The 16,007-nt window shown below is 43.7% G+C and overlaps 1 long non-coding RNA gene across 1 annotated transcript in view; it reads right to left on the bottom strand.

The window, feature by feature from the left end:
* LOC113464478 (uncharacterized) overlaps positions 1–13,394 on the bottom strand; it is a 78,729-nt gene extending 65,335 nt beyond the window's left edge. Inside the window, exons 1-2 of the long non-coding RNA XR_003389336.1 lie at positions 13,003–13,394; positions 12,113–12,321 (exon numbers count right to left, since the gene is read on the bottom strand). This is a non-coding gene — a long non-coding RNA (uncharacterized LOC113464478). The remainder of the gene's footprint in view (positions 1–12,112; positions 12,322–13,002) is intronic.
* Positions 13,395–16,007: the final 2,613 nt, after the last annotated feature.

Genomic DNA, 16,007 nt, shown 5'->3' with positions numbered 1-16,007 from the left:
ATATTGCAATAAGATCGAAAACATCCGCGTTGAACAAGAGGATCGTTTCGCTGACAAAGTGTGGAGTCGGAAGAAGTGATCGGCGGTAATCATATTTATGAAAAAGTTTTGAATGAGAATACATGTAGCCAGCTAGTACCTAGTGGCTGGCATGATGTCCGAAAGAGTTTGGCAGTGAAACCAGGCTGGCCACGTTCTCCCGATATTTCTACTACGTAAAATGGAGAATGCAGATTACGCCGCCGGAATGGAATAACATGGTAGAAAACGCCGAGGATGATGCATGCGCCAACTGGTGCTGGTATACAGATGAGAACCAGTGTCTTACGAGGAACTTACGTCGTTCTTTTCGTCCTCATATATTTACGACACTCCGACCACAGCTCTCCGGAAAAGTATCACGAGAACCAGGTTCAATTCGAAATGAGAAAAAAAAAGATCGAACCGTCGAAGAACGTTGCGAAACTATTTATGAGAAAACGTTGGATAATTGTAAAAATTGACTTTAATTGAACGCGAACGGAGGCGAAAAAAATGAATCGGCGCCATTAAGGTGGTTAACGCGATAAGTGGTGCGGAAGAAAAGGACGGAAGAAGTGAATTCTGGTCCTTGCTGTTATGCCCGGGAACATTAGCGCCGTGTCGAGGAGTTTGGCGTAAGAAGCACTCGAGAATAGACCCGCGGTTATGGGATTCCATAACGACGAGCCACAGGCATGTACGCATGTACGTGTACACGTGCACGTCCTCTACATAGATATAAGTAACTGCCGCGGCGGCGTTGGCTCGTCGTACTTTCCACCGCCACCTCCTTCGGCTCCCTTTTTCCACGTTTTTTCTCCTCCGGAGGGCGTTTATTCCCGGCAAAAATGAAAGTAATAATTACTGAGCGCTCTGCTTGACGCGCAATTTTCGCCCCTGTCGTTCTTCGTATAACCCCGGTACACCCTGCACGCTTTACGAGGAGAGAAAATCTAAAATATCCGTGAAATTACAGCGGCGGTACTTCTTTAAACGATTCCCGGATTTCCATCAAAGGAATTTCCGAACAATACTCCCGCATCGCAGGCCTAAAATATTATTGGAACTGTTCACGATTTACTACGTTACTAACATCGCCTGACCCGTTTAACGATTTAATATAACCCTACGACTGATGCGTTATTAATTTGGAATATTTGTCAGTTTCCAAGTACAAAAATGGAACAATTACCGCGAGTAACTGCGCGTAATTAAAACGTGGCGAATAATAAAATCCTCGCGTGCGAGCGCCGAGCTCTGCCGAGACCGGAGGGAGGTAGCACTTGCTCCGCGAAATGAATTTCTACGCGAGTTTCAATAAGGCGTGTAATTAGTAATAATTACGCCGTGGAAGTAGTTCGATGCGCGAATACGTTACATAGTTCTGACAAATTTTCCCTCGGAGCGCGAAAAGTTCTGACAAGTATACAAATTGCAATGTACACAACTAACGATGAGAATTTCCGGGTAATTATCACCCGTACTGTTTCACGGCAACATGATCGAGCGTCCTTCCCTCGCCGCGACAAATTACGTGCTATCGCACTGCATCTTCTCAACAGATAGATAGATAGATAGAAGAGACACGAAATATCGGGACGGCAAAGAGGAATGGCGATGAGCCTTCGACCCGTACTCGCCCCGAATGCTTTTGAAATTCGTTACGGAATGTATCGAGTATCGATTCGCTGGAAGCCGAGCTTTAACAGTCCCCAAAATACGTGCGCCAGATGAGTGTAAAGTTAATCCACAGTAATTACGGGTACAGGATTACCGACCATCGCCAGACTCCATGCCCTGACTAATTTCGAATTATTAAATAAATCATGAAGACACGTCGTAATGAGATTGTCCGAGAATACGAATGAATACATAATGTATACGTAAGACTACATGATCAGTCTGAGGTAATTCTGTGTAACGTTTGAACTGAGACAACGTCTGATAGTTACTAATTTCGAACATTCGTCAGATTTTTCGACAATATGATTTACGAACGGTGAGTGTACATATTGCTTCTCTGCTGCGTCTCTCAAATTTTATTTGCCCCTAATACTATACTAAAAAGTCAATACGGCAAGGAAGCTGAGTTCGCGAAATCCCTTATCCAGAAATATGGAATCCGAGCTCGGAGATTTTCAGGAACCGCGTACAAAAGTAGCGCCGAACCGTGCGCAATGAGAATCAGCGAGGCGCTGACGATTCTTGTCACTCGTCTTATCTAAACGCTACTTTTCTCAACTTCTTGTATAGAACGGTGGAAGCACTCTCCTTGGGTCATTATGCCATTCAAAAGTTGCGCGAGCGTACGCGCGGCAACCCGTGAGTCGATTTAGAACGTGGAAGTCAATTTTCCACGGATTACTGTTCGAGAAATGATCTCGACCGGCCGAAACTTCCAAACTCCGTAATAGCATTGTGCTTTTCTCGCCGGGTTAAAAGTATGAAGCTCGAGGAACGGCCGCGTAATCTTATCTTATTCTTATCATTATCACTTTGTTAGCGTCATTATCGGGTGAACGACGCGTGACGTCGTTCCTGAAATGGAACAAATATATTTTCGATATTATTTTATACCTAAAATGGCAGTAAAACTGAATTCCTCTAAGAATACCCTTTATTATCAGTTAAAAAGTATCGGGAAACTGTAGAGATTAGGGAAATGGATTTCAGAAGAATGAAGAATCGAATGTAAAGAACTGAATTAAAAAATACTTTACGTAGCAAGATATAAACAAAACAATACAGAAAACTGTGACAAGCTTAATGAAAAAAGCAATTTCCAATCAGGAGTAACCTGCACTGCATTTACAGAGAACTGATTGTGCAAAAAATGTAAAGAATGCGTGGGATATTGAAAAATATTCGGAATATCGAAAACACGATACAAATGATCAATCATAAATCATGGAAGAAATGTGAAATTAGATTACATCTTTTAAATTCGATTCGCAAATGCTTCGTTTTTCATAGAAGCCCGCGGTGTACTTATCAAATATCGTGGTGAACGTTATAGACATTGGATTTGTTTAAGGATACAATAAATGTTTCCCCGGGCGGTGAACTACGTCAAATACCCTTTCTTTCCAAACACCGACACAAACTATCGAAAAACACACTCCTAGATCCACATTCTGGAAGCGTTTCACCTCTACAAAAACATTCCACCGCCAACATAAAGGATTCCCCGTGTCCAATAAAAAGCAGCCGTTGATCAATTCCCCCGTCCTTTCTTTGCACGCAGTAACCAGAATTCTCCTATCGAAAAATTTTCGTACATTCTACATTACAAAGACAATCTACATCCCCGTCCTCTTTTGCATATCGTATTTCTTTCACAGAGTGGAATTAAATTACAGGAATTACACGTTTTAACGACGCCACGAAGAGCTGCATGTTCTTCACAAAGGCACCGATACGTCAAGCGCCATAAAATATGAATCCCTTCTATTATTGAAACCGAAGATACGAAATAATAACTTTCATATCTGATCTTGTCGAAACGCGGAAATGGGACATGTCTCCTTCATAATTAAAAAAAGAATCGATATTTCTTCTTTCGCCAAACTTCCAGTGTCCAAATATATTCGCCAGTCACCTGGTGTACGGTTCCACCGTGTCAACAGGGTAAAGGGCTCATTGCGTCAACTAATTATTTATTATCCCGTGAAAGTAACGCTCTTTCGGGTATGTGAATAAGTAACCGCCATTAAACTTGAGCATGTAGGCGATATATCTGTCGGGAGTAGGAGAGTGCTTCCGGCCTCGGTTCGACTTTTACGAGCGCGTTCTAAGACTATCGTCCTTAGTCCTTCGTCCCATTTCCCCTTTGTTTCCAGCCGCGGACAGAAACGAGACAGCCGAGCTGAGTGCAAGCTTCGATAAAGAAACAGATACTTCATTTTTTAGCGATCTATCAAACCTAAAAACTTTGCGAACGACTCGAGTCAACCGACGTATAAATTTAACATGGAAAAAATTGTTCTATTATACGCGATGCCGAGGTATGTGCTTATCAAGTTCAAATAGAATATTGAATAATGTACAAAGCGTTCGTACGTGCGTGTTCCGGCGAGGGAGCGTCCCGCAAGAAATCTGGCACTATAATACGGGATAAACGTGTGTACGCGAAGACGTGTGAAAGAGGTTAAATCGGAAGGAAGGATTATTGCTGGAGTATTTCGGATATCACTCGAAGCACGTAAGCCCTCGGGGGTTGCCCGGCGGCGGTAACGTTGCTCCTCGCCTCGGTATATTCGTGCTACGTGTAATCGAGGCACTAGTCTGCGAAGCTAGTGAAATAGAGAGAGCCGCGGAACAGGGGAGGGTGGCCAAGGGGTAGTCGGAAGCCAGGGAGAGAGCGCCAGGCGAGAGGGGGAGGAAAAGTGATTTCGACCATAACAACTGCTTCTCCTAGAAGCGACAGCCCAGTCCTGAATGCGGTCGAGAGTTTCAGTGAGACTCACGAGACTTGCCCGGAATGATCCAAGACGACCAAGATGCTAGGGTTAAGTAAATGTGTGTGCCCTGGCCCGACTGGGGAAGGTCTAAGATTACAGCGAAAAGGTCGAAAGCCTATAAATTGGACGGGGAGGCCTGAAGCATGGCTGGGAGCGTTGTTATCAACCAACTTCGACACAGTGTCATATTGCACTGGATGAAACATCGATGTCGTACCGAAATTCGTAATTCCCATTCGAACGTGTCTGTCCTTTTTAATTTGCAAAGTACTATGGGTGTACGAGACTGAAACATCTCTGTGCGAAGGGAATTAGAAGTGAATTGGATTTAGTTGCTAGCTCTTGTTTGTACGGATGTGTATTTGTTCGATTCAAAGCGTTTCCGCAACTTCCTCTTTCCACATTATCTGCAGGCTTGATAATGGAGTCCTTCCATTAACAAAACTAAACTTACCTACCAAGTTTCATTTCTCCTGGACGGTGTGTTAAAATGGCATTGTCCTCTCGTAGACTCATTTAAGTCCAATCTGGGTTAAACACACAGAGCCTACTCTGAAAATGGTTAAATCGTGTCTCGGCTACTCTCAACTTTTATAAACCTATGAGAAACATCGCGCTAACCCGATTGGCACGCGTAAAACTCCGCTAAAATCGTGAATTATTTCGAGACGCCATCGTACAGTGACACTTCAAAAAATTACGTACGGCATAATCTGATAACGACGGTTAAATCCTCTGATACGTCCAGGCGCATCTTCGTTCGTTACGAATGCTTCCGCGTATTGGAGTTTAGCCGGTGGCCAACGAAAGGGACGCGGAGGAATAGTTGAAAATAAAATGCGAGAACCGATGAAGAGAAGGGAACGGTGGAGGAGAAGAAGAAAAGGAAGAAGGGTCTTAGCACGCGGAAACTTTAGATCTTATAAGAAAAGTTAGTAGTTCGGCCTCGCTCGGTTCTTCTATTTCCCGTATACCGAGCTTCCTCCTTTTCCACCGCCTTCTTCGCCCGTCATGCCACCGTTTCCTTTTGCTCCTTCTCTATACGCTTCGGCCCCCGAGCTAGCAGGCCTCCTTTTTCCTACGGACACCACCACCGACCGCCGCCGCCGCCACCACCACGAACGTCCTGAACCTTTCGTCGGGGAGCATGCCCACCGACACTCCAGTGGCTACCCCTCCTCCGGATATAATACACCTTTAATTTCCGGATTATAAAGTCCCGCTTGACGCGCCACGGTTAATTTACCGTTCTCACGCGCGTTTCTATCTGTGTATATGCCTGTACAGTGAGAATCAAAACCGAGGATAGGAAATACGAACGCCCGTCGTGCAAATTTTACTACACACATGAATTGAAAATTAACGTCCGAGAGCTGCTACAGAGAGTTAGCGGAAATTGGAACGTGAAAGTTGAATACCGCGCGAAGACCATTCTAGGCATCCTTCCAGATATAAAGCTTCTCGCCTAAGCCGTTGCGATAAAAAAGATGTTAAGGACACGCATTTTAGAGATTGATATACTCACAATCGGTCACTGATAGCTCGAGACTCCTGTGATGAAAAACTCCATTCATCTAATTCATCACATTAACGTCTATGAAACATCGTTCTATTTCTCAACCTTTAACTTCTCCAATATCTCTGGGATGATATTAATCAAATCACAAGACTGTGAAGTTCACAGCTTTTTTGCTACTTCCAATTGCATTTATAATGTGATGATTAATTATAATGTGGAGATGAAACTACTTAATCATCAAACTGCGAGCGGTTCGTTTGAAGAATTCATATGCACGTACCTACACTTAATAGAACCTGTATTTAATATAATCGGAGTTAAATTGGAAAGCCGGGATAATTTTGACTTCTACTGTACATAAATGCGTGCGTGCGTGCGTGCATAATGGGCGTAACGTTAGAAAATTGATATGCTTTTGAGTGTAAATATCGTATCGCGTAAAAGTTTCAACCAATCCGTTGGATTCCTGTTCCACGCCTCGCTATTCACCGTTTATTGCTATATCGTAGTCATAGCTCGCGGCCGTGCCTGTCTGTAATACTTAGTGTAAATCATTTTTTAATTTTCTCCGCCTTGTATCCTTCCCCCGTTTTTATTTCTCACACGCACACGTGCGTAGCTCATCTCCCTGATATCTACATGAGTAATACTTTCACCCCGTTTATAGAAGGGAACAAACACGTAGGTGTTAATCGATTCTACTTGAATTTATTTCCCTACGCTCTCCGAATTGTTTCATCAAAGCGTTTTTTCGCTTTATAAGTTACAAGCGTTTCGGGGTCTGAAAAATTTACCTGCTAGGCCGCCGTGGAAAGTAGTTGCGGCCGAGTTATTCATTTTTAAAATTACAATGAACAACAAATTTCCTGTTGCGACGGAGGCGTGGGTGGCGCGCGACAGGGGGCGCAATTCCCTCTTAAAAGTGTTTAAAACTCCCGGACTAATTTTGAAATTCTTCGGCAGCATAATGGAGGCACGAAGAAGTTTGTCTTCACGAATAATGACTACATAGCTTAATAAAAGATAAAATGATCAAAAGTTCCGGGATACTTTTGTGTCGGTTAGCAGGGCCAGAGCCCGGCCTAATTTTTCGGTACGCTGAGTTCATAAAGATTCTGTTTCATGTTCGAGCCGTGCCCAGTAAAAAAGAAATAGTAAGCTCGATAACAGACGATATAAATCACCCCTGGTTGCTCGCGAGATTGAATCGCTAATGTTCCCTTGCCTACGAGCTTGACAACGGACATCGGAAAAAAGATGTGACCATAATCTGTTGTTCTCAGTATTTGATAAACTATTTATAAAATGTTTTCCTCTATAACAATTATTATTGCATTTCCGAGTAAATTTCTTTTGGGATCGATCTAACCCGCAAGACGATACGATTTCATCGTTATCGGTAGCTCCTGCGGGTCGGAGCATCGCGGGGAATCGCAAAAACGAACGGAAGAAAGCGTAACCGGGGTGGTCAAGAAGCCAGAAGTTTCAGCCGTGGCTTCGGTATAAACTACCAGGGGAAAGAGATACACTTTTATCGAGCGCCAACACTCGCCGAACTTGCCTCGCGAGATAGAGGAACTCTCGGGAACTCGACACTTGAACTTCGACCATTTAACGTGTCTGCTACGTGCATGTATCCGGCCGTGTGATATACTATCCGTAATCTATGCCGCAGAAATATTGGCTCCAAAGGACTTACCCGTATCTTTTCAATAAAGACATGAACGGCGAACCTCTTAAGTCTTGAGACATATTTCAAACTACACGCTGAATGAAATATAAAGAGTACGAATGAATAAATTAAAATAATCAGGAATAAAATTATGGCTTCCATTTCATTTGCAAAAATCGTTTATTACTTTATTCGAAATAAGGAATTATTCACGATTTATTTTATAATTCAGTATAATCATTCGATTAAAATGATTGCCAATTAGAAATATTAGTAGAACGTTTTAATAGATAACAAGCGCCTGGAAGTGTCTTGTGATTTCTGAACGACGAGGTAAAAATGGGATCGCGTTTCATTTTCCCCGTTGATCGAAATTTCCGTTTATATTGTACGATACGACGGGAACACTACGAGAGGAAAGACGTCGGCGATTATCGGGGATTATGCTCGCCTTAAAAAAGGCCGGTCGATGCTCATCTACACGTTATTGTGAGCTGAAGTACCCGCACAATATACTTAACGAAGCTGTTTAAGTTTTAATAGATTCAATGACCCAATTCTGGCTCTACGAAAGTATATACAGCGGAATAAGAGTATATATACGATGGAACAATGGTAAATAGAGAAGACTTTGAATCAACGGAAGAGCCGAGTGCGAAAGCGGTTCGCATCCTGTCTATTAAAAGTCGTGTTAGCCGATCTTTTTCGCTTCGTTAGTCTGGATTAAAGAAAGGAAATACAAAATGATCTTACAGTAAAATGAGAACGTATTACGTTTCATCAACTATCAACGTTATTTCTTTAATTAAACTACAGCTTGTAATACCAACGGTGAACGTTAGTTATTAAAACCTGTGATATCTAATTTAGTTCATTATTTTGGATAGACAATCTAAACTAACTATACTCGTACAGCGACACAGGGAAGAATATATCATTGCCGTTAGACAATGTGATTTCCTTGACGATTCGCAAGGATTCAATTAGATCAACGCGATGTTAACGCAACAGAATTCCTGTACAATATCGGAAACGGTATGGAGTGGTTATCAAACTATTGTCCGTATCCGATATGCTCTTGACCGAGTGTAGAGAGAAGAGGGGAAGATGTAGAAGCAACCGACCAACCATCAGAGAAACGGTCATTAATTAATTAGCCCCTAAATCGGCCAATCATCGGTCTCCCGCTCGATCAATGAACCAAATCGAATCGAATGATGATTACTGATTACAGAGTTAGACCATCCGAGATACTGCATGTGGTCACCGATGCTAAAGACTAATAGATTTCTCGATCGGCTTAATCAATTTAGTACCTCTAACGAACGCCGTTTACATCTAAAAGCGTCGCGGCAACCAATTCACCGTAGAAATTCTATCGATCGAACGTTAGGGCGAGAGAGACAAGGAGAGAGAGAGAGAGAGAGAGAGAGAGAGAGAGAGAGAGAGAGAGAGAGAGAGAGAGAGAGATAGAGAGACGATGCGACGGACGAATTTTATTTTCTGGTTTTATTGTTACAAAGGAATGCTGAGAAGAACTAGCTCATCGGTAGCACGTGTCGAAGCGGTCCGATTTTATTATTCTAAACATCTCTTGAGAAGGGGGCGAACAAAAAGGAGGTAGAATTGTTCGGTGGAATGTGACAGGGAGCCAGGTGAAGTGGAACGTTCGGCGAAAAAGATCAGGACGCCCTAACGGGTGACACTGCTACGCTTATTTGACACTTCGAACGACAAACGGCCACCTTATTACCTTCCCATCGTCCTCCTTGTTCTCGGTCGCATCGCCCTCCCTTGATAGCACCGGAGAAATCGATTTCTGAAGGACCACTCTGACACCTCCTTGGTCCAGGAATTCATTTTGAAAAGAATTTTGATACGGGTTCCAGGAAGCAAGTTGCATCCTTCCGCCATGCAATATTCAGCCGGAAAACTTCGTACCTCTCCCGAATACTTTCCTATATGTACTATCCCTTTTCTATATGTCGTAAAGTCGGAGGAAATTTTAACAAATAGCGTCTCTGAATATTCTTTTCAAATTTCCAACCGGAACTTTCCGGTTGCAATAAATTTTCGGAAAATTCGTTCGATGACTCGAGCCATATTTAAATTTAATGCAATTAACCACACACACGTAAAAACATTACTGCCCGTGTTTACCTGCGATCCGAAACTCATTACCAGTAACCCGTTAATTTTATTGCAATTTATAATGCGGAAAACCATCGGCCCCCTTCCCGATCAATTTTTCGATTAAAACATCTACCGTAGAATATCCATATTCCTTCGGGGCATTCTAATGCACCGTGGATGAAGGATAAACGTGCATTACTTGCTAATATCTAATCACATCCCTAATAGGTATTGCATTAATCGCGCATGCAAAAGCGGCCGAGCATATACGGTTGCAATCCCGTTTCTCGTGAGGGGCCTATTACCGGTGAAGGGATTGGGACGATTATTAATCCGTATTTGTCTTAAATGTTAACGTTGGAGATTAATCTTATCAAATTAATCTATATGAGAATCGTATACGATTTCGTATTGTTGTACATGAATTTATTGCACGATTGAGATCATGAAACGAATTGATCTTTAATAAATTAAGGTTTCGAAATTAAAACTGGAGGATGAAGAAGTTAAAGAGAACGCGCGGTGTAGATAAAGAAATGGAGGAAGAAGCAACTATCCATGAAAAAAAGTAGAATTCGTTTGACCGCGTGGTACGAGAGAATTAAGTGAACGCGATCGAATACTACACAGTGGCCGTGTCGGAATCGCGTGCAGTTTAGTGGTAAATTGCGTTAACACGACACCATCTGGCTCATTTTGCGGGGACGCGTTCCGGGGCGAGCCGGTGGACGGCTGAATATCGGGGATAGGTATAGGGATCCGCGTTTCGCTTTCCCACGGAAAGAGAAAGAAAGAAAAGAAACGTGGAAAAATGGCGATCGTTTAGCTCGCGCGCGCAACCTCCGACTCTTCCCTTTCGCCCTTTTCATCTATCCCGGCGTTCCCGCTCGTTTTTCGATTCGGTACCGAGACAATGAAGTCCTTATCGCCGGTGGCAATCGCTTCGAAAGCCAATGCACCAGCACCCATGTATTTCGTCCCGCGCTTTTTCCCCATTTTTCAATACGTCCCCTTTTTATTTGGTTTCAACCGCTGCTTTCTGTGCTTTTGCCACGGTTCCGACGCCTCTGACCGCAAAGCGTTGTCACCAACAACGAAAGTGCTATCAACGATTTTTCCGGTAACCGATCGGTCCCGCGCATCGGTTAAGTCCGACGCTGCCCAATTCTTTTTTACTCTTTATTTCCAACCGATATTTATTACATCTTGTCTATTCCCGTGTTCCGTGTAACGTTAACAAAAAAATCCGATCATCTACGCGAGTTACAGTTCCTGGAAAAACTATTCATTCGCTTCAGCAATTCGTTTAACTAGCTTCGCGTTTCATTGCGCGTGCCGTAAATGCGAAAAATATGATTAATTGAAATTTTAGTTGAAATTCTCGCGAACGTATTCCACGGGAGACACTTTGAATAGAGTAAAACTTACACGAATATCGGGCGATTCTCACGGTTGTAGACTTTCGATTGTTTCAAGATTGTCAACTTTGAAAACTCCGCCGGTTCCGCGAACTCGGTAGAGGGGACTTTCTGTTTATCCGACGTTTTGAAATGTAAATTCTGAAGCACTTTTCGCCTCCATCTTTCTATCATTATGCCGGAGACAACATAGGATAATAGAAGCGCAAGACTCGGTGGGAACATTTACTCATGAAGCGACTGTCCTTAGACAAATTCTGCTCATCTCGCTTCTCTAACCGACTTTTCTATAAGTACCCCCGGCTTATCGAGTTAGCGGATGAACCCGAATTAATATGAAAAACTATAAGAGACCGAGACGTTACCAATTCAATTATAAATTTGCAACACCGCAACGTACTTATATTTTGCTTCGGCAATTATTAGATTATACGTTTGAAGCAAATAAATGGATTTATTCAATATTTCATCCAATGGACAAGTTGCGCGAACCGAAAACTTTGATATCGCGCCGTAAGAACGAACAGTGACGAAAGGTAACTCGATTTAGCGACGACAAGTTCGCGAGCACGATGTCTTGTTTATCCGTAGAGATGGCGAGAGCTAAACTTTATCAGTACCCCGCGGAAAACGTTTCACGAAATTCGTACGTTTTATTTAGATAAATTCGAGTGAATCATTGAGGACAACTTGGATGGTATACCTCCAGCTGACAAACCGCGGGAGACACGAATGGACATTTAAAACGATAAGAGCTATGTGTGCGTTAATTCGCAATACTAGATTTGAATACGATCGTGAAATTCTGTACGGTTTTAGAACGAGCAATTCGTCCACAGAATGATGTGTCGTTTCGGAGCCGTTTCCTCTATGTAAATTGTATGCATACCTGATAATAGCGTGAATATCGGAGAATTCCATTAGCCGCGCGTCCTATTTCCCTCTACTCTCCTATACTCCCATTCTCGGCTGGTTTCCTCCGGTCCCGCGAACATTTCGCGTCCATTTTCTTCGTATTCGTGTAAGAAACTCGTGGCACAGCACGGAAGAGAGACGAAACGGCGGAGAACAGTGGAAGACGAAACGAGTCTTAGTAGCCTGAAAGCCATATTAATAGTCAGCACTTAAGAGTTTCATTAAGTCGCAACCGCTCGATCACTGCCTACCGCTACCTCTCTCCAACAACTTTCATCCCTTTTAACTACCATTCCTATTTTCCAGTTAGCTGTACGATTTTCTATACCTGGATCGGTTTACAAGATGTACGACCGCATATTTTATTTCTAAACGCCGTCAGTTTCACGCGGGATCAAACGCGAATACATTATTTTGGAAAACCTTCTTTTCAGGACGAACAAATATCTGACCCCACTAATGAACAAACGGAAATAGCCAATGTTCTGGGTTGATAAAAAATTTATCAAGTCGCCACTGAGAAAATACACTCAAGAAACTAAAAATGCTAAAGTGATTGCACGGTGTTTGTTTCGAATATAACTACGATACGACACCGTCTACCTCAAACAGGATTAATATCATTAAATTGAACATTTGATAAGATACGGAACGAAATATTTGTAGAGAACGTTTAATGTGTATCATGAAATGTCTCTGTACAAATAACACGTTGGCAAAACTGTTAAATATAACAGCAAAATACGTTCCGCCGATCTCTCATTAAAATTAATTAAATTAATGGCAGGTTAGGTTGGGTACTCTCCGAGTGTACGCGTTCGTACGTCGCGAGATAATAACGATTAATACAAGAGGAATACTCACAGTCGATCATTTGAAAGCTGGATATCAGAATCACCGGATATTTTCTTCAAAAACTTGATAATCCCTCTCACTACACTTGCGTAACACTTGTCGATTGATGCCATTAACCGCGAGAAGTTGTCGTCACGTAGTCACGCACTGCTACCCCAGCGCCCGCAAGGTGTCACGGAGGGACGAAGGAGGGGGCCGTACCGTTACCAGATCGTTCATTGTTCTTACACACTGTGAAGTGAAGTGCAATGAACCACACGGTAGTTTGCGGTAGCGTGCGACGCAGAGTAATACGCGTCGCGTACGCCCTTGACGTTATTCCATCCTCTGTAAACACCGGTATGAATGGAGGAGTATTCATCCTTCGTAGCCGACGGTCTTAAAAATTTTGGCTGGTTTCAGGTAACGAGCGGCCAGGTACTCCACGGCCCGCGTCATTAACATCGCCCATTGTCACACGCAGGGGATTTTTTCGGCGGCGTTTCCCTTTCATCCCGGGTGCTACTGTAATACTCCTAACTGAGAAAGCGATGACAGAAGATCCGATGGGACGCCGCCGCGGCGGCGGCTACGGGCGCACCAGGGCAAAAGCTGGGAACGGGAATGAAATCTCCGCGAGAGGACATTTCATTGGTGTACCGTCCCGTTGGGAAAACAAGAGCATATACACAGGTACGACACGTACATATCTAACCGGAATTATACGCGGTGTATGTACGCGGGGGCGCAACGTGAAACACGGTTGTCGGGATGACAGGATGGAATTCACGAGTCGGCGTGCGATCTATTAAACGCGTCGAGCTAGACGATGGCTTGCCGTGTGTGCTCCGAATAGAAAATGGTACACTCCCGCGTTTTTTTTTTAAGCGCCCGTCCGACCCCTCCCCGCGTTCCTTCGCCCACCCGCCGTTCCGTTTCACTCGTTAGCAGAGCGGCGAAGATCGAAGATAATGGACGGGCTATTTTTTTCCCTTTTTAAAGACGTCTCTTTAAAACGCACGCCCGAAATGGAAAAACTGCTATCCACTCGCGATCCACGCTCGCGTGATTAATCAAATATTTCGTGCGTTACCTGCGAAGTACACGTTTACCGCTCCTTTTTGTTTCACGGAGCGTGTACTTCAAAGTGACGTACCTACGCGTGACGATTCCATTTATGTAACTCCGTGCGATCTCAACATTCATTAGATTTTATTAATTCATGAGCGAGTCGTAAATTACTCTAAACAGAAATGTTGAAGAAAGTAAGGAGACTGTTTGAGTTTGAACGAAAGCACTGACCACGTTTCAGCTATAATCTTCGCTTTGGAAATTAATGCTCGGGATTCGCTGCGTCCTAGATGAAAAACTTTCTACAGAGTATCTGATAACTTATTAAGAGATGAGGCAACTTCCGCGCTGAAGTTATCGGAAAGCTTTTGCGCGACGAAAATTGAATCTTTCGCGTGTATCCAAGAATCGATGGGCATGGAAATTAGGAACGGATAAGTTAAAGTGTGAATTACTAAACGTAACCTTCGGTTTTATGTACGTATATATTTCCGGCACTTTTGGTGGAGGGTAGCTGGTATGTAGCTCGTTGCGTCTCTATCTCGGGGTTCCTCTCTATTACGGCCGCAAGAATTTATGACCAACCGTGCGTCAGTGATTGAGATGGGCGTATCTAATGGCCCGCTGTCTGTACCGAGGATCTATATCGTTAGCTCCTTCTTTCCTCGCCTTTTTTCGCGTATACCTTCTCGTTTAAAATGTCTGAGAGAAAAGAGAGGAGAACCACGACGCCGCGGAAAAACACGGTTGGGCGTTCAGGCACCAACGTGATTTAACGTTGTTGCCCGGCGAATAGAAATACGTTGACATGTGCGGGAGCAACCGATGCATTTACAATGATTCCGGTCACGAGCCCTCGGATCTCTGATTCGAGCTTAAGGAGGTCCCGGGTACGTGTTTGTGAAACGCATGCGAACAACCGGAGGCCATCAAAATCCGAAGTCAGCGGAATATTATTACCACCGCGTATATCGCCATGGTTACCGCGGTACCGATCAATTTCGAGGTAACGACGTAGAATTTCACGTAAAAATGGCATCGAGAATTATCTGTTATATAAACGGAGCCTGGGAGCATCAACACGTCGGAATTAAGAAATTTCCACGTTGTAGCGTAGTCAGTTGGTTACGCGAGGCAATCATATGCACCGGTTGCTACCACAGTCTTGCCAGCCGATTCTGTCATAAATCACTACACCCGAGGGAGGCTAAGTCCGACGCAGCGAAATTCATGATTAACGTTGACAGTCCTGATTAAAAAACCATCACGCGCTTCATCTCGAAGGAGAGGTTTTCCGCCTTCATCAGCCGGGAAAAACGCCTTCCCTCCTTCAACGCATCGCTAATCAAATTCCATCATCGTTGAAAATGAACTAAAAAATAAAACGAGAAGAGGATTCGTAACGTTCTCACTTTATTTAGCCAGTTTGAAATCGTTCCTAATTGTACGTTTCCTTGTGTCATCCGTCTCTTGCTTGTTATTTTATTTCACCGAACCGGGAATCGGAAAAGCGAACGTAAGCGGTTTCTCCGTTTTCCTCTCTGGCTGGCCTTGCGAGGGTTAAAGCTTGATCTTCGACCGCGCACGTACATACATGCATACATACATATACGTACAGGCGTGCTACACTTAAAACGTTACGACGCGACGGTGCGCATATATTTTCAGCGCACGCGACTACCTAATAAGCTTTATTTGCCTCCGTCAGCGAACCACTATATTTAAGAGAGAATAGAACGGTTCGCGGTGGCTGTGAGACGCCAGCCAGCGTAAATATCAGCCGGCATTATTAATAACCTGAGGTAATTTTACGTAATTGAAAATGCCTAAGGAGGGTCGCGCCCCGGTATTTTCCTCCGCAGGTATTCCCCCGGTTCCACGGGCTTAATGTTGCTCTCTTTTTCTGCTCTTTGGTACACTAGCTGTCTGGGAAAGTTGGCCAGCGGGGCACGGCGAATCCCCCG

Source organism: Ceratina calcarata, unplaced genomic scaffold (genome assembly GCF_001652005.2).
Source record: "Ceratina calcarata isolate Rehan_Ccalc_2016 unplaced genomic scaffold, ASM165200v1 scaffold39.2, whole genome shotgun sequence".
In the NCBI taxonomy this organism is placed as follows: Eukaryota; Metazoa; Arthropoda; class Insecta; order Hymenoptera; family Apidae; genus Ceratina; species Ceratina calcarata.
This window is presented reverse-complemented; position numbering and strand designations above follow the sequence as displayed.